Below are 21205 nucleotides of genomic sequence, written 5' to 3' on the forward strand. Positions count from 1 at the left end.
TTATAGTAGTTATATTCTTGTACATAGGGACAGTATTATAGTAGTTATATTCTTGTACATAGGGAGCAGTATTATAGTAGTTATATTCTTGTACATAGGGAGCAGTATTATAGTAGTTATATTCTTGTACATAGGGGCAGTATTATAGTAGTTATATTCTTGTACATAGGGGGCAGTATTATAGTAGTTATATTCTTGTACATAGGGGCAGTATTATAGTAGTTATATTCTTGTACATAGGGGCAGTATTATAGTAGTTATATTCTTGTATATAGTGGGCAGTATTATAGTAGTTATATTCTTGTACATAGGGGCAGTATTATAGTAGTTATGTTCTTGTACATAGGGGGCAGTATTATAGTAGTTATATTCTTGTACATAGGGGCAGTATTATAGTAGTTATATTCTTGTACATAGGGGCAGTATTATAGTAGTTATATTCTTGTACATAGGGACAGTATTATAGTAGTTATATTCTTGTACATAGGGAGCAGTATTATAGTAGTTATATTCTTGTACATAGGGGGCAGTATTATAGTAATTATATTCTTGTACATAGGAGCAGTATTATAGTAGTTATATTCTTGTACATAGGGGCAGCATTATAGTAGTTATATTCTTGTACATAGGAGCAGTATTATAGTAGTTACATTCTTGCACATAGGGGCAGTATTATAGTAGTTATATTCTTGTACATAGGGGCAGCATTATAGTAGTTATATTCTTGTACATAGGGGCAGTATTATAGTAGTTACATTCTTGCACATAGGGGCAGTATTATAGTAGTTATATTCTTGTACATAGGAGCAGTATTATAGTAGTTACATTCTTGCACATAGGGGCAGTATTATAGTAGTTATATTCTTGTACATAGGGGCAGCATTATAGTAGTTATATTCTTGTACATAGGGGGCAGTATTATAGTAGTTATATTCTTGTACATAGGGGCAGCATTATAGTAGTTATATTCTTGTACATAGGGGCAGTATTATAGCAGTTATATTCTTGTACATAGGGACAGTATTATAGTAGTTATATTCTTGTACATAGGGGCAGTATTATAGTAGTTATATTCTTGTACATAGGGGCAGTATTATAGTAGTTATATTCTTGTACATAGGGGGCAGTATTATAGTAGTTATATTCTTGTACATAGGGAGCAGTATTATAGTAGTTATATTCTTGTACATAGGGGCAGTATTATAGTAGTTATATTCTTGTACATAGGGGGCAGTATTATAGTAGTTATATTCTTGTACATAGGGGCAGTATTATAGTAGTTATATTCTTGTACATAGGGACAGTATTATAGTAGTTATATTCTTGTACATAGGGGGCAGTATTATAGTAGTTATATTCTTGTACATAGGGGGCAGTATTATAGTAGTTATATTCTTGTACATACGGGCAGTATTATAGTGGTTATATTCTTGTATATAGTGGGCAGAATTATAGTAGTTATATTCTTGTACATATGGACAGTATTATAGTAGTTATATTCTTGTACATATGGACAGTATTATAGTAGTTATATTCTTGTACATAGGGAGCAGTATTATAGTAGTTATATTCTTGTACAGAGGGGCAGTATTATAGTAGTTATATTCTTGTACATAGGGGGCAGTATTATATTAGTTATATTCTTGTACATAGGGGCAGTATTATAGTAGTTATATTCTTGTATATAGTGGGCAGTATTATAGTAGTTATATTCTTGTACATAGGGGCAGTAGTATAGTAGTTATATTCTTGTACATAGGGGGCAGTATTATAGTAGTTATATTCTTGTACATAGGGGCAGTATTATAGTAGTTATATTCTTGTACATAGGGGCAGTATTATAGTAGTTATATTCTTGTACATAGGGACAGTATTATAGTAGTTATATTCTTGTACATAGGGAGCAGTATTATAGTAGTTATATTCTTGTACATAGGGGGCAGTATTATAGTAATTATATTCTTGTACATAGGAGCAGTATTATAGTAGTTATATTCTTGTACATAGGGGCAGCATTATAGTAGTTATATTCTTGTACATAGGAGCAGTATTATAGTAGTTATATTCTTGTACATAGGAGCAGTATTATAGTAGTTATATTCTTGTACATAGGAGCAGTATTATAGTAGTTATATTCTTGTACATAGGGAGCAGTATTATAGTAGTTATATTCTTGTACATAGGGGGCAGTATTATAGTAGTTATATTCTTGTACATAGGGGGCAGTATTATAGTAGTTATATTCTTGTACATAGGGGGCAGTATTATAGTAGTTATATTCTTGTACATAGGGGGCAGTATTATAGTAGTTATATTCTTGTACATAGGGGGCAGTATTATAGTAGTTATATTCATGTACATAGGAGCAGTATTATAGTAGTTATATTCTTGTACATAGGAGCAGTATTATAGTAGTTATATTCTTGTACATAGGAGCACTATTATAGTAGTTATATTCTTGTACATAGGGAGCAGTATTATAGTAGTTATATTCTTGTACATAGGGGGCAGTATTATAGTAGTTATATTCTTGTACATAGGGGGCAGTATTATAGTAGTTATATTCTTGTACATAGGGGGCAGTATTATAGTAGTTATATTCTTGTACATAGGGGGCAGTATTATAGTAGTTATATTCTTGTACATAGGGGGCAGTATTATAGTAGTTATATTTTTGTACATAGGGGGCAGTATTATAGTAGTTATATTCTTGTATATAGGGGGCAGTATTATAGTAGTTATGTTCTTGTACATAGGAGGCAGTATTATAGTAGTTATATTCTTGTACATAGGAGGCAGTATTATAGTAGTTATATTCTTGTACATAGGAGGCAGTATTATAGTAGTTATATTCTTGTACATAGGGGGCAGTATTATAGTAGTTATATTCTTGTACATAGGGGCAGTATTATAGTAGTTATATTCTTGTACATAGGGGCAGTATTATAGTAGTTATATTCTTGTACATAGGGACAGTATTATAGTAGTTATATTCTTGTACATAGGAGCAGTATTATAGTAGTTATATTCTTGTACATAGGGGCAGTATTATAGTAGTTATATTCTTGTACATAGGGGCAGTATTATAGTAGTTATATTCTTGTACATAGGGACAGTATTATAGTAGTTATATTCTTGTACATAGGGAGCAGTATTATAGTAGTTATATTCTTGTACATAGGGGCAGTATTATAGTAGTTATATTCTTGTACATAGCAGGCAGTATTATAGTAGTTATATTCTTGTACATAGGGGGCAGTATTATAGTAGTTATATTCTTGTACATAGGGGCAGTATTATAGTAGTTATATTCTTGAACATAGGGGGCAGCAGTATTATAGTAGTTATATTCTTGTACATAGGGACAGTATTATAGTAGTTATATTCTTGTACATAGGGAGCAGTATTATAGTAGTTATATTCTTGTACATAGGGGCAGTATTATAGTAGTTATATTCTTGTACATAGGGGGCAGTATTATAGTAGTTATATTCTTGTACATAGGGACAGTATTATAGTAGTTATATTCTTGTATATAGTGGGCAGTATTATAGTAGTTATATTCTTGTACATAGGGGCAGTATTATAGTAGTTATATTCTTGTACATAGGGGCAGTATTATAGTAGTTATATTCTTGTACATAGGGGCAGTATTATAGTAGTTATATTCTTGTACATAGGGGCAGTATTATAGTAGTTATATTCTTGTACATAGGGACAGTATTATAGTAGTTATATTCTTGTACACAGGGGCAGTATTATAGTAGTTATATTCTTGTACATAGGGGGCAGTATTATAGTAGTTATATTCTTGTACATAGGGAGCAGTATTAAAGTAGTTATATTCTTGTACATAGGGGGCAGTATTATAGTAATTATATTCTTGTATATAGTGGGCAGTATTATAGTAGTTATATTCTTGTACATAGGGACAGTATTATAGTAGTTATATTCTTGTACATAGGGAGCAGTATTATAGTAGTTATATTCTTGTACATAGGGGCAGTATTATAGTAGTTATATTCTTGTACATAGGGGGCAGTATTATAGTAGTTATATTCTTGTACATAGGGGCAGTATTATAGTAGTTATATTCTTGTATATAGTGGGCAGTATTATAGTAGTTATATTCTTGTACATAGGGGCAGTATTATAGTAGTTATGTTCTTGTACATAGGGGGCAGTATTATAGTAGTTATATTCTTGTACATAGGGGCAGTATTATAGTAGTTATATTCTTGTACATAGGGGCAGTATTATAGTAGTTATATTCTTGTACATAGGGACAGTATTATAGTAGTTATATTCTTGTACATAGGGAGCAGTATTATAGTAGTTATATTCTTGTACATAGGGGGCAGTATTATAGTAGTTATATTCTTGTACATAGGGACAGTATTATAGTAGTTATATTCTTGTACATAGGGAGCAGTATTATAGTAGTTATATTCTTGTACATAGGGGCAGTATTATAGTAGTTATATTCTTGTACATAGCAGGCAGTATTATAGTAGTTATATTCTTGTACATAGGGGGCAGTATTATAGTAGTTATATTCTTGTACATAGGGGCAGTATTATAGTAGTTATATTCTTGAACATAGGGGGCAGCAGTATTATAGTAGTTATATTCTTGTACATAGGGACAGTATTATAGTAGTTATATTCTTGTACATAGGGACATTATTATAGTAGTTATATTCTTGTACATAGGGAGCAGTATTATAGTAGTTATATTCTTGTACATAGGGGCAGTATTATAGTAGTTATATTCTTGTACATAGGGGGCAGTATTATAGTAGTTATATTCTTGTACATAGGGGCAGTATTATAGTAGTTATATTCTTGTATATAGTGGGCAGTATTATAGTAGTTATATTCTTGTACATAGGGGCAGTATTATAGTAGTTATATTCTTGTACATAGGGGCAGTATTATAGTAGTTATATTCTTGTACATAGGGGCAGTATTATAGTAGTTATATTCTTGTACATAGGGGCAGTATTATAGTAGTTATATTCTTGTACATAGGGACAGTATTATAGTAGTTATATTCTTGTACACAGGGGCAGTATTATAGTAGTTATATTCTTGTACATAGGGGGCAGTATTATAGTAGTTATATTCTTGTACATAGGGAGCAGTATTAAAGTAGTTATATTCTTGTACATAGGGGGCAGTATTATAGTAATTATATTCTTGTATATAGTGGGCAGTATTATAGTAGTTATATTCTTGTACATAGGGACAGTATTATAGTAGTTATATTCTTGTACATAGGGAGCAGTATTATAGTAGTTATATTCTTGTACATAGGGGCAGTATTATAGTAAAAATCAAAGAAACTTCGGCACTCCAATGTAGATGCACAAAAAATTATATTTTATTGTATCGGTAGAACCCCACAGAAAGTAGATCGGCCAACGTTTCGACCTAAAAGGTCTTTATCAGGGCCTTTTCTAAGCATAAATGAAAAATGCATGTTTTAATAAATCAGGAATTAAACCAACATTGTCTGTACACAGGTCGGGATATATTGCATGTAATATGACACAAGGTCTAATTAAATTTACATAATAAAGAAAAATTGCAGATAAGAAATACGATCACCATGCATAATATATAGGGGGCTATCTTCAATAACAATGAAGAAATGGCATAAAACAAGAGACATACTCTAATAAAGGGCTGTGCTTCATGGTATACATGGAATAATGTGTAGTCACAGAAGCCCAGTATCATCAAAATCAATTAATAGACAAAGGATGTTCCATGGGGGAAAAAGGAAAGAAAGGGAATCTGGAGAGGCAGGCATTCTATAGTGCCTATAGGTAGAAGGCATACTAGTCAAATAGAGCGAAATAGGTACATTCTAAATAACAGGAAGGGCGACATAAACACATTCTGTGTATGACATACCTGGTAGATGGGGGAATGTATGAGACAGGTGAAGCGGTGACATGCCGTGCAGTATAAGAGAGATGAAGCCCCATCCTTCTTATAGCCGGTGAGGCAATTAATGCCATGTGTATGGTAGTGTCGGTAATGTGTGTCCGTTCATGCGTGGCGTGCGTGGTGCCCTCTTCCGGTGTGAGTGCTGGAACGCAGAAGAAAGAGTAGTGAGACGCAGGGAAGTTCCTGTCATGCGCAGTGCAACAGTCGCGCTGAGGACACACAGTGGACACTTAATGGATTACATGGGAGGAATAGGAATGATGTATTAAAAGTGTTCACCACAGAATATACCTATCTGAAAGGGAATGATCTGGTCATAAGGCACTTCTACTGTATCACAATAGAGAAAATAATTTTTCATTTAATCTATAATATGCAGAAGAGGGAGTCCTCAATAAATGTACATGTAATACGATTCTGAGGTGACAGAGTGCTTTAGCTTAGGACCTAAAAAAGAAGGAAACAGTCAATGGCATCAAATTACACATAGAACAATCAAATACAATCACCATAGGAAAATTGGACACTGCAAAGGATCAATTCAATTAATCATATTGTACTTCATATTCCCTATTTAATCCCTTAGGGGTGAGAGTCTGTAAGGTATGGATCCAGTATAGCTCTCGTTTCTTGAGTTTTTTAATCCGATTGCCTCCCCGTCTATGTGGTGGAATATGGTCAATGACCTGATACCTTAGCTGTGAAATGCCATGTGACATGGCTAAAAAGTGTGCCGGTATAGGAAGCATCGTACGTCGGCATCGGATCGTAGACAACGGATTCCACGTGGATTAAGGGTAAATCTACGTCCCACTCTGTTTAGTGAGAATTCTGATTATTGTACAAAGTTTGAGGGGATCCTCAATAAATGTTCCATGGACATTTTTCTACTGACTATTGACTTTATACAAAAGGAAATAACGGATCTACAGACCAGAATTGCCTCTACAGAGGAACAGTTAAGCCATACAATATCAGCTGAAGAATTCACAACGTTGAAGAATAAAGTAGACAAAATTGTCTCCGAATATCGTAACGAACTTCAACTTAGAAAAAAATCTAAGTTTCTTCGTGACGCTGAGGATTACCTTAATAATCAAGTGTACAGATGGCGTTTTTCCGTACAGGGCAGAAACAGCAGACCATACAGACGAGAATACAACTCTTCACCAGGCCGAAACTCTTCTACCGACAGCGAGAAAGGTACCTATACACCCAATTATTTTTTGGACCAGCGAAGGAATCGTCCACCCAGAATCAGACGAGGCGGGGGAGGCGATCGACAAGGAGACAGCACTCGGATGACAACTCGTTCACAGGTAGGACCAACATCGTGTTTAACATTTCCTCACAGTCCTTAGCACCAGCTGAACTAGATTTATTACAAAAGGGACTCTCTTTTTGCCCTACACCACCTTTTGACACATTTTTATTAGAACAGGAACTTCAACGCTTTTACAGAACTTTGAGATTGAAGGTTCATTTCTCAACAAAGGGAGAACACTTGGACGTTCCTATAGACAGTCATAATGTGGAAATGTTTTCTCTCCGGGGTCTTCAACTACGTATCCCGAGTCATTTTCAACCACCCCGTACTTATCATCATGTCGAGACATATATCGATCTGGTCCAAAAGGACATTAATCGGTGTTTGCAAATGATCAAGAGAGGTGACCTGCATAACAAAAATAATTTGAATCCAGAAGAAAGTATGGCCCTCTCCACATTAAAAAAGAGACAAAACCTCATTATAAAGCCAGCTGACAAAGGGGGCGCCATTGTCATTATGGACCGGACATACTATATATCAGAGATACATACTCAATTAAATGATAGGGAGACATACTTACCAATATCCCAGAACCCTACCTCAGAGGTAGCTAACCTCATTAAAAATTTGGTCACATGTCATTCTCAGATGGGTACTATTGATACCAAATTGTCACAATTCTTGGTTAATAATGATCCTATCATGCCAGTTTTTTACACGTTACCAAAAATACATAAGAATCTACATAAGCCACCAGGAAGACCCATCGTTGCCTCCACTAACTCAATTTTATCCCCCTTGGCAATCACGTTAGAAAAGATCTTGACACCACATATTCATAAGATTGCTTCCTATATCAAGGACACTGCTCATTTCTTGACTAGTATTAAAGATCTGGGAACTATTCCCAATAATAGTATCCTAACAACGATGGACGTCAATAACTTATATACTAGTATTGACCATGAGGAAGGCATTGAGGCCACAAAAAAATTTTTGAGAACCCACACTACATATTCGGTGCAACAGATTGATTTTTGTAAGGATTTATTAACTTTAGTCCTCACTAAAAATTTCTTCATGTTTGAAGACAGATTCTATTTCCAAAAGAGAGGTACAGCGATGGGTTCGAACATGGCGCCCCCTTACGCGAATATATTTATGGATAAATTTGAGAATGATTATGTATACACTCATCCCCTTTTTGATCAATATGTATTATTTTGGAAACGGTTTATTGATGATATATTTTTTATTTGGACAGGCACAGAGAATGACCTAAAAAACTTTTTTTCGGATCTCAATACAAGAGTGACCTCCCTAAAATTTACTATCCTGCAAGACTCACACTCAATACATTTTTTGGATACATGGATTACGCTCACTGACACTGGACATCTAATTAGCGATTTATATATAAAACCGACGGATAAAAACAGTTTACTGCTATACTCCAGTTGTCACCCACGACACGTTAAGAGGGCACTGCCCAAGTCGCAACATAATCGTGTAGATCGTATAGTATCAGATGTTGACACCAAAAAAATTAGACACGAAGAAATGAATGTCAGATTTCGACAGAGAGGGTATCCACCCTATATTCTTAACCAATCCACGCAACCCAACACAAAACGGAAGGAGGAATCACGATTGGTTTTCGTGAGCACTTATCATCCCTTTGGTGGATCAATAATTAAATGTATTAAAAAACATTGGCCCTTGTTAGGTCAATCCTATCCTGAGGTATTGGAGTTTAGTGATTCCCCATTACTGTGTCACAGAAGACCCCGGAATATTCGTGACCATTTGATTAAGGCTGATGTAGGGTCCACACATATAGGACCCATTCAACGAACCTTGGCCACACCACGTAGGGGCACTTTCCCTTGCCTGGGATGCTTACAATGTTCAAATGTCACCAAGGGTGATACTTTTACACACCCTCTCTCTGGCAAACGGTTTCCCATAAAAGAATACTTTTCGTGTGACTCCACCTATGTAGTCTACTTGATTAAATGCCCATGCGGTCTCGGATATGTTGGTGAAACTACGCAACATATCCGAGACCGCATTTCACAACACAAGTCTACGATCCGATGCCGACGTACGATGCTTCCTATACCGGCACACTTTTTAGCCATGTCACATGGCATTTCACAGCTAAGGTATCAGGTCATTGACCATATTCCACCACATAGACGGGGAGGCAATCGGATTAAAAAACTCAAGAAACGAGAGCTATACTGGATCCATACCTTACAGACTCTCACCCCTAAGGGATTAAATAGGGAATATGAAGTACAATATGATTAATTGAATTGATCCTTTGCAGTGTCCAATTTTCCTATGGTGATTGTATTTGATTGTTCTATGTGTAATTTGATGCCATTGACTGTTTCCTTCTTTTTTAGGTCCTAAGCTAAAGCACTCTGTCACCTCAGAATCGTATTACATGTACATTTATTGAGGACTCCCTCTTCTGCATATTATAGATTAAATGAAAAATTATTTTCTCTATTGTGATACAGTAGAAGTGCCTTATGACCAGATCATTCCCTTTCAGATAGGTATATTCTGTGGTGAACACTTTTAATACATCATTCCTATTCCTCCCATGTAATCCATTAAGTGTCCACTGTGTGTCCTCAGCGCGACTGTTGCACTGCGCATGACAGGAACTTCCCTGCGTCTCACTACTCTTTCTTCTGCGTTCCAGCACTCACACCGGAAGAGGGCACCACGCACGCCACGCATGAACGGACACACATTACCGACACTACCATACACATGGCATTAATTGCCTCACCGGCTATAAGAAGGATGGGGCTTCATCTCTCTTATACTGCACGGCATGTCACCGCTTCACCTGTCTCATACATTCCCCCATCTACCAGGTATGTCATACACAGAATGTGTTTATGTCGCCCTTCCTGTTATTTAGAATGTACCTATTTCGCTCTATTTGACTAGTATGCCTTCTACCTATAGGCACTATAGAATGCCTGCCTCTCCAGATTCCCTTTCTTTCCTTTTTCCCCCATGGAACATCCTTTGTCTATTAATTGATTTTGATGATACTGGGCTTCTGTGACTACACATTATTCCATGTATACCATGAAGCACAGCCCTTTATTAGAGTATGTCTCTTGTTTTATGCCATTTCTTCATTGTTATTGAAGATAGCCCCCTATATATTATGCATGGTGATCGTATTTCTTATCTGCAATTTTTCTTTATTATGTAAATTTAATTAGACCTTGTGTCATATTACATGCAATATATCCCGACCTGTGTACAGACAATGTTGGTTTAATTCCTGATTTATTAAAACATGCATTTTTCATTTATGCTTAGAAAAGGCCCTGATAAAGACCTTTTAGGTCGAAACGTTGGCCGATCTACTTTCTGTGGGGTTCTACCGATACAATAAAATATAATTTTTTGTGCATCTACATTGGAGTGCCGAAGTTTCTTTGATTTTTGCTAGTAATATATTACTTCAGAGCACCCATTTATTTGACAGTGAAGCGATCCCTTACTTCATTGGCAGTATTATAGTAGTTATATTCTTGTACATAGGGGGCAGTATTATAGTAGTTATATTCTTGTACATAGGGGCAGTATTATAGTAGTTATATTCTTGTATATAGTGGGCAGTATTATAGTAGTTATATTCTTGTACATAGGGGCAGTATTATAGTAGTTATGTTCTTGTACATAGGGGGCAGTATTATAGTAGTTATATTCTTGTACATAGGGGCAGTATTATAGTAGTTATATTCTTGTACATAGGGGCAGTATTATAGTAGTTATATTCTTGTACATAGGGACAGTATTATAGTAGTTATATTCTTGTACATAGGGAGCAGTATTATAGTAGTTATATTCTTGTACATAGGGGGCAGTATTATAGTAATTATATTCTTGTACATAGGAGCAGTATTATAGTAGTTATATTCTTGTACATAGGGGCAGCATTATAGTAGTTATATTCTTGTACATAGGAGCAGTATTATAGTAGTTACATTCTTGCACATAGGGGCAGTATTATAGTAGTTATATTCTTGTACATAGGGGCAGTATTATAGTAGTTATATTCTTGTACATAGGGGCAGCATTATAGTAGTTATATTCTTGTACATAGGGGCAGTATTATAGCAGTTATATTCTTGTACATAGGGACAGTATTATAGTAGTTATATTCTTGTACATAGGGGCAGTATTATAGTAGTTATATTCTTGTACATAGGGGCAGTATTATAGTAGTTATATTCTTGTACATAGGGGGCAGTATTATAGTAGTTATATTCTTGTACATAGGGAGCAGTATTATAGTAGTTATATTCTTGTACATAGGGGCAGTATTATAGTAGTTATATTCTTGTACATAGGGGGCAGTATTATAGTAGTTATATTCTTGTACATAGGGGCAGTATTATAGTAGTTATATTCTTGTACATAGGGACAGTATTATAGTAGTTATATTCTTGTACATAGGGGGCAGTATTATAGTAGTTATATTCTTGTACATAGGGGGCAGTATTATAGTAGTTATATTCTTGTACATACGGGCAGTATTATAGTGGTTATATTCTTGTATATAGTGGGCAGTATTATAGTAGTTATATTCTTGTACATATGGACAGTATTATAGTAGTTATATTCTTGTACATATGGACAGTATTATAGTAGTTATATTCTTGTACATAGGGAGCAGTATTATAGTAGTTATATTCTTGTACAGAGGGGCAGTATTATAGTAGTTATATTCTTGTACATAGGGGGCAGTATTATAGTAGTTATATTCTTGTACATAGGGGCAGTATTATAGTAGTTATATTCTTGTATATAGTGGGCAGTATTATAGTAGTTATATTCTTGTACATAGGGGCAGTAGTATAGTAGTTATATTCTTGTACATAGGGGGTAGTATTATAGTAGTTATATTCTTGTACATAGGGGCAGTATTATAGTAGTTATATTCTTGTACATAGGGGCAGTATTATAGTAGTTATATTCTTGTACATAGGGACAGTATTATAGTAGTTATATTCTTGTACATAGGGAGCAGTATTATAGTAGTTATATTCTTGTACATAGGGGGCAGTATTATAGTAATTATATTCTTGTACATAGGAGCAGTATTATAGTAGTTATATTCTTGTACATAGGGGCAGCATTATAGTAGTTATATTCTTGTACATAGGAGCAGTATTATAGTAGTTATATTCTTGTACATAGGAGCAGTATTATAGTAGTTATATTCTTGTACATAGGAGCAGTATTATAGTAGTTATATTCTTGTACATAGGGAGCAGTATTATAGTAGTTATATTCTTGTACATAGGGGGCAGTATTATAGTAGTTATATTCTTGTACATAGGGGGCAGTATTATAGTAGTTATATTCTTGTACATAGGGGGCAGTATTATAGTAGTTATATTCTTGTACATAGGGGGCAGTATTATAGTAGTTATATTCTTGTACATAGGGGGCAGTATTATAGTAGTTATATTCATGTACATACAGTGGTGGCCAAAAGTATTGGCACCCCTGCAATTCTGTCAGATAATACTCAGTTTCTTCCTGAAAATGATTGCAATCACAAATTCGTTGGTATTATTATCTTCATTTAATTTGCTTGCAAGGAAAAAACACAAAAGAGAATGAAGCAAAAATCAAATCATTGATCATTTCACACAAAACTCCAAAAAAGGGCCAGACAAAAGTATTGGCACCCTCAGCCTAATACTTGGTTGCACAACCTTTAGCCTAAATAGCTGCGAACAACCGCTTCCGGTAACCATCAATGAGTTTCTTACAATGCTCTGCTGGAATTGTAGACCATTCTTCTTTGGCAAACTGCTCCAGGTCCCTGATATGTGAAGGGTGCCTTCTCCAAACTGCCATTTTGAGATCTCTCCACAGGTGTTCTATGGGATTCAGGTCTGGACTCATTGCTGGCCACCTTTGAAGTTTCCAGTGCTTTCTCTCAAACCATTTTATAGTGCTTTTGGAAGTGTGTTTTGGGTCATTGTCCTGCTGGAAGACCCATGACCTCTGAGGGAGACCCAGCTTTCTCACACTGGGCCCTACATTATGCTGCAAAATTTGTTGGTAGTCTTCAGACTTCATAATGCCATGCACACGGTCAAGCAGTCCAGTGCCAGAGGCAGCAAAGCAACCCCAAAACATCAGGGAACCTCCGCCATGTTTGACTGTAGGGACCGTGTTCTTTTCTTTGAATGCCTCTTTTTTTTTCCTGTACACTCTATGTTGATGCTTTTTCCCATCTACTTTTGTCTCATCTGACCAGAGAACATTCTTCCAAAACGTTTTTGGCTTTCTCAGGTAAGTTTTGGCAAACTCCAGCCTGGCTTTTTTATGTCTCAGCGTAAGAAGTGGGGTCTTCCTGGGTATCCTACCATACAGTCCCTTTTCATTCAGACGTCGATGGATAGTACGGGTTGACACTGTTGTACCCTCGGACTGCAGGGCAGCTTGAACTTGTTTGGATGTTAGTCGAGGTTCTTTATCCACCATCCGCACAATCTTGCGTTGAAATCTCTCGTCAATTTTTCTTTTCCGTCCACATCTAGGGAGGTTAGCCACAGTGCCATGGGCTTTACACTTCTTGATGACACTGCGCACGGAAGACACAGGAACATTCAGGTCTTTGGAGATGGACTTGTAGCCTTGAGATTGCTCATGCTTCCTCACAATTTGGTTTCTCAAGTCCTCAGACAGTTCTTTGGTCTTCTTTCTTTTCTCCATGCTCAATGTGGTCACACAAGGACACAGGACAGAGGTTGAGTCAACTTTAATCCATGTTAACTGGCTGCAAGTGTGATTTAGTTATTGCCAACACCTGTTAGGTGCCACAGGTAAGTTACAGGTGCTGTTAATTACACCAATTAGAGAAGCATCACATGATTTTTCAAACAGTGCCAATACTTTTGTCCACCCCCTTTTTTAGGTTTGGTGTGGAATTGTATCCAATTTGGCTTTAGGACAATTCTTTTTGTGTTTTTTCATTGAAGACAAATTAAATGAAGATAATAATACCAAAGAATTTGTGATTGCAATCATTTCCAGGAAGAAACTGAGTATTATCTGACAGAATTGCAGGGGTGCCAATACTTTTGGCCACCACTGTAGCAGCAGTATTATAGCAGTTATATTCTTGTACATAGGGGGCAGTATTATAGTAGTTATATTCTTGTACATAGGGGGCAGTATTATAGTAGTTATATTCTTGTACATAGGAGGCAGTATTATAGTAGTTATATTCTTGTACATAGGGGGCAGTATTATAGTAGTTATATTCTTGTACATAGGGGCAGTATTATAGTAGTTATATTCTTGTACATAGGAGCAGTATTATAGTAGTTATATTCTTGTACATAGGAGGCAGTATTATAGTAGTTATATTCTTGTACATAGGAGGCAGTATTATAGTAGTTATATTCTTGTACATAGGGGGCAGTATTATAGTAGTTATATTCTTGTACATAGGGGCAGTATTATAGTAGTTATATTCTTGTACATAGGGGCAGTATTATAGTAGTTATATTCTTGTACATAGGGACAGTATTATAGTAGTTATATTCTTGTACATAGGAGCAGTATTATAGTAGTTATATTCTTGTACATAGGGGCAGTATTATAGTAGTTATATTCTTGTACATAGGGGCAGTATTATAGTAGTTATATTCTTGTACATAGGGACAGTATTATAGTAGTTATATTCTTGTACATAGGGAGCAGTATTATAGTAGTTATATTCTTGTACATAGGGGCAGTATTATAGTAGTTATATTCTTGTACATATGGGGCAGTATTATAGTAGTTATATTCTTGTACATAGGGGCAGTATTATAGTAGTTATATTCTTGTACATAGGGACAGTATTATAGTAGTTATATTCTTGTACATAGGGAGCAGTATTATAGTAGTTATATTCTTGTACATAGGGGCAGTATTATAGTAGTTATATTCTTGTACATAGCAGGCAGTATTATAGTAGTTATATTCTTGTACATAGGGGGCAGTATTATAGTAGTTATATTCTTGTACATAGGGGCAGTATTATAGTAGTTATATTCTTGAACATAGGGGGCAGCAGTATTATAGTAGTTATATTCTTGTACATAGGGACAGTATTATAGTAGTTATATTCTTGTACATAGGGACATTATTATAGTAGTTATATTCTTGTACATAGGGAGCAGTATTATAGTAGTTATATTCTTGTACATAGGGGCAGTATTATAGTAGTTATATTCTTGTACATAGGGGGCAGTATTATAGTAGTTATATTCTTGTACATAGGGGCAGTATTATAGTAGTTATATTCTTGTATATAGTGGGCAGTATTATAGTAGTTATATTCTTGTACATAGGGGCAGTATTATAGTAGTTATATTCTTGTACATAGGGGCAGTATTATAGTAGTTATATTCTTGTACATAGGGGCAGTATTATAGTAGTTATATTCTTGTACATAGGGGCAGTATTATAGTAGTTATATTCTTGTACATAGGGACAGTATTATAGTAGTTATGTTCTTGTACACAGGGGCAGTATTATAGTAGTTATATTCTTGTACATAGGGGGCAGTATTATAGTAGTTATATTCTTGTACATAGGGAGCAGTATTAAAGTAGTTATATTCTTGTACATAGGGGGCAGTATTATAGTAATTATATTCTTGTATATAGTGGGCAGTATTATAGTAGTTATATTCTTGTACATAGGGACAGTATTATAGTAGTTATATTCTTGTACATAGGGAGCAGTATTATAGTAGTTATATTCTTGTACATAGGGGCAGTATTATAGTAGTTATATTCTTGTACATAGGGGGCAGTATTATAGTAGTTATATTCTTGTACATAGGGGCAGTATTATAGTAGTTATATTCTTGTATATAGTGGGCAGTATTATAGTAGTTATATTCTTGTACATAGGGGCAGTATTATAGTAGTTATGTTCTTGTACATAGGGGGCAGTATTATAGTAGTTATATTCTTGTACATAGGGGCAGTATTATAGTAGTTATATTCTTGTACATAGGGGCAGTATTATAGTAGTTATATTCTTGTACATAGGGACAGTATTATAGTAGTTATATTCTTGTACATAGGGAGCAGTATTATAGTAGTTATATTCTTGTACATAGGGGGCAGTATTATAGTAATTATATTCTTGTACATAGGAGCAGTATTATAGTAGTTATATTCTTGTACATAGGGGCAGCATTATAGTAGTTATATTCTTGTACATAGGAGCAGTATTATAGTAGTTATATTCTTGTACATAGGAGCAGTATTATAGTAGTTATATTCTTGTACATAGGAGCAGTATTATAGTAGTTATATTCTTGTACATAGGGAGCAGTATTATAGTAGTTATATTCTTGTACATAGGAGCAGTATTATAGTAGTTATATTCTTGTACATAGGGGGCAGTATTATAGTAGTTATATTCTTGTACATAGGGGGCAGTATTATAGTAGTTATATTCTTGTACATAGCAGCAGTATTATAGTAGTTATATTCTTGTACATAGGGGGCAGTATTATAGTAGTTATATTCTTGTACATAGGGGGCAGTATTATAGTAGTTATATTCTTGTACATAGGGGGCAGTATTATAGTAGTTAAGTTCTTGTACATAGGGGTAGTATTATAGTAGTTATGTTCTTGTACATAGGAGGCAGTATTATAGTAGTTATATTCTTGTACATAGGAGCAGTATTATAGTAGTTATATTCTTGTATATAGGAGGCAGTATTATAGTAGTTATATTCTTGTACATAGGGAGCAGTATTATAGTAGTTATATTCTTGTACATAGGGGGCAGTATTATAGTAATTATATTCTTGTACATAGGAGCAGTATTATAGTAATTATATTCTTGTACATAGGAGCAGTATTATAGTAGTTATATTCTTGTACATAGGGGGCAGTATTATAGTAGTTATATTCTTGTACATAGGAGCAGTATTATAGTAGTTATATTCTTGTACATAGGAGCAGTATTATAGTAGTTATATTCTTGTACATAGGGAGCAGTATTATAGTAGTTATATTCTTGTACATAGGGGCAGTATTATAGTAGTTATATTCTTGTACATAGGGGGCAGTATTATAGTAGTTATATTCTTGTACATAGGGGGCAGTATTATAGTAGTTATATTCTTGTACATAGGGGGCAGTATTATAGTAGTTATATTCTTGTACATAGGGGGCAGTATTATAGTAGTTATATTCATGTACATAGCAGCAGTATTATAGTAGTTATATTCTTGTACATAGGGGGCAGTATTATAGTAGTTATATTCTTGTACATAGGGGCAGTATTATAGTAGTTATATTCTTGTACATAGGGAGCAGTATTATAGGAGTTATATTCTTGTACATAGGAGCAGTATTATAGTAGTTATGTTCTTGTACATAGGGGTAGTATTATAGTAGTTATATTCTTATACATAGAGAGCAGTATTATAGTAGTTATATTCTTGTACATAGGAGCAGTATTATAGTAGTTATGTTCTTGTACATAGGGGTAATATTATATTAGTTATATTCTTGTACATAGGAGGCAGTATTATAGTAGTTATATTCTTGTACATAGGAGCAGTATTATAGTAGTTATATTCTTGTACATAGAAGCAGTATTATAGTAGTTATATTCTTGTACATAGAAGCAGTATTATAGTAGTTATATTCTTGTACATAGAGGCGGTATTATAGTAGTTATATTCTTGTACATAGGAGCAGTATTATAGTAGTTATATTCTTGTACATAGGAGCAGTATTATAGTAGTTATATTCTTGTATATAGGAGCAGTATTATAGTAGATATATTCTTGTACATAGGGGTAGTATTATAGTAGTTATATTCTTGTACATAGGGGTAGTATTATAGTAGTTATATTCTTGTACATAGGGGGCAGTATTATAGTAGTTATATTCTTACACATAGGAGCAGTATTATACTAGTTATATTCTTGTACATAGAAGCAGTATTATAGTAGTTATATTCCTGTACATAGGGGGCAGTATTATAGTAGTTATATTCTTGTACATAGGGGGCAGTATTATAGTAGTTATATTCTTGTACATAGGGGGCAGTATTATAGTAGTTATATTCTTGTACATAGGGGGCAGTATTATAGTAGTTATATTCTTGTACATAGGGAGCAGTATTATAGTAGTTATATTCTTGTACATAGGGGGCAGTATTATAGTAATTATATTCTTGTACATAGGAGCAGTATTATAGTAGTTATATTCTTGTACATAGGGGCAGTATTATAGTAGTTATATTCTTGTACATAGGAGCAGTATTATAGTATTATATTCTTGTACATAGGGAGCAGTATTATAGTAGTTATATTCTTGTACATAGGGGCAGTATTATAGTAGTTATATTCTTGTACATAGGGGGCAGTATTATAGTAGTTATATTCTTGTACATAGGGGGCAGTATTATAGTAGTTATATTCATGTACATAGCAGCAGTATTATAGTAGTTATATTCTTGTACATAGGGGGCAGTATTATAGTAGTTATATTCTTGTACATAGGGGGCAGTATTATAGTAGTTATATTCTTGTACATAGGGGGCAGTATTATAGTAGTTATATTCTTGTACATAGGGGGCAGTATTATAGTAGTTATGTTCTTGTACATAGGGGTAGTATTATAGTAGTTATGTTCTTGTACATAGGAGGCAGTATTATAGTAGTTATATTCTTGTACATAGGAGCAGTATTATAGTAGTTATATTCTTGTACATAGGGACAGTATTATAGTAGTTATATTCTTGTACATAGGGAGCAGTATTATAGTAGTTATATTCTTGTACATAGGGGGCAGTATTATAGTAATTATATTCTTGTACATAGGAGCAGTATTATAGTAATTATATTCTTGTACATAGGGGCAGTATTATAGTAGTTATATTCTTGTACATAGGAGCAGTATTATAGTAGTTATATTCTTGTACATAGGAGCAGTATTATAGTAGTTATATTCTTGTACATAGGGAGCAGTATTATAGTAGTTATATTCTTGTACATAGGGGCAGTATTATAGTAGTTATATTCTTGTACATAGGGGGCAGTATTATAGTAGTTATATTCTTGTACATAGGGGGCAGTATTATAGTAGTTATATTCTTGTACATAGGGGGCAGTATTATAGTAGTTATATTCTTGTACATAGGGGGCAGTATTATAGTAGTTATATTCTTGTACATAGGGGGCAGTATTATAGTAGTTATATTCATGTACATAGCAGCAGTATTATAGTAGTTATATTCTTGTACATAGGGGCAGTATTATAGTAGTTATATTCTTGTACATAGGGAGCAGTATTATAGGAGTTATATTCTTGTACATAGGAGCAGTATTATAGTAGTTATGTTCTTGTACATAGGGGTAGTATTATAGTAGTTATATTCTTATACATAGGGAGCAGTATTATAGTAGTTATATTCTTGTACATAGGAGCAGTATTATAGTAGTTATGTTCTTGTACATAGGGGTAGTATTATATTAGTTATATTCTTGTACATAGGAGCAGTATTATAGTAGTTATATTCTTGTACATAGAAGCAGTATTATAGTAGTTATATTCTTGTACATAGAAGCAGTATTATAGTGGTTATATTCTTGTACATAGAGGCGGTATTATAGTAGTTATATTCTTGTACATAGGAGTAGTATTATAGTAGTTATATTCTTGTACATAGGATCAGTATTATAGTAGTTATATTCTTGTACATAGGAGCAGTATTATAGTAGTTATATTCTTGTATATAGGAGCAGTATTATAGTAGATATATTCTTGTACATAGGGGTAGTATTATAGTAGTTATATTCTTGTACATAGGGGGCAGTATTATAGTAGTTATATTCTTACACATAGGAGCAGTATTATACTAGTTATATTCTTGTACATAGAAGCAGTATTATAGTAGTTATATTCCTGTACATAGGGGGCAGTATTATAGTAGTTATATTCTTGTACATAGGGGGCAGTATTATAGTAGTTATATTCTTGTACATAGGGGGCAGTATTATAGTAGTTATATTCTTGTACATAGGGGGCAGTATTATAGTAGTTATATTCTTGTACATAGGGGGCAGTATTATAGTAGTTATATTCATGTACATAGCAGCAGTATTATAGTAGTTATATTCTTGTACATAGGGGGCAGTATTATAGTAGTTATATTCTTGTACATAGGGGCAGTATTATAGTAGTTATATTCTTGTACATAGGGAGCAGTATTATAGGAGTTATATTCTTGTACATAGGAGCAGTATTATAGTAGTTATGTTCTTGTACATAGGGGTAGTATTATAGTAGTTATATTCTTATACATAGGGAGCAGTATTATAGTAGTTATATTCTTGTACATAGGAGCAGTATTATAGTAGTTATGTTCTTGTACATAGGGGTAGTATTATATTAGTTATATTCTTGTACATAGGAGGCAGTATTATAGTAGTTATATTCTTGTACATAGGAGCAGTATTATAGTAGTTATATTCTTGTACATAGAAGCAGTATTATAGTAGTTATATTCTTGTACATAGAAGCAGTATTATAGTAGTTATATTCTTGTACATAGAGGCGGTATTATAGTAGTTATATTCTTGTACATAGGAGTAGTATTATAGTAGTTATATTCTTGTACATAGGATCAGTATTATAGTAGTTATATTCTTGTACATAGGAGCAGTATTATAGTAGTTATATTCTTGTATATAGGAGCAGTATTATAGTAGATATATTCTTGTACATAGGGGTAGTATTATAGTAGTTATATTCTTGTACATAGGGGTAGTATTATAGTAGTTATATTCTTGTACATAGGGGGCAGTATTATAGTAGTTATATTCTTGTATATAGGAGCAGTATTATAGTAGATATATTCTTGTACATAGGGGTAGTATTATAGTAGTT

General features: G+C 34.0%; 1 protein-coding gene and 1 long non-coding RNA gene across 3 annotated transcripts in view; one reads left to right on the forward strand and one right to left on the reverse strand.

Annotated features, from left to right (window-relative positions):
- TTC7B (tetratricopeptide repeat domain 7B) overlaps positions 1–21205 on the reverse strand; it is a 121018-nt gene that overhangs the window by 60527 nt on the left and 39286 nt on the right. The window lies entirely within an intron of this gene.
- Positions 6770–10676, forward strand: LOC141153448 (uncharacterized). The gene is made up of 2 exons (XR_012247307.1): positions 6770–7273; positions 9941–10676. It is a non-coding gene; the product is annotated as an uncharacterized lncRNA (long non-coding RNA).

The sequence above is a fragment of the Phyllobates terribilis genome, unplaced genomic scaffold, assembly GCF_046119375.1.
Source record: "Phyllobates terribilis strain yellow unplaced genomic scaffold, ASM4611937v1 Scaffold_7__3_contigs__length_470593459, whole genome shotgun sequence".
NCBI lineage: Eukaryota > Metazoa > Chordata > Amphibia > Anura > Dendrobatidae > Phyllobates > Phyllobates terribilis.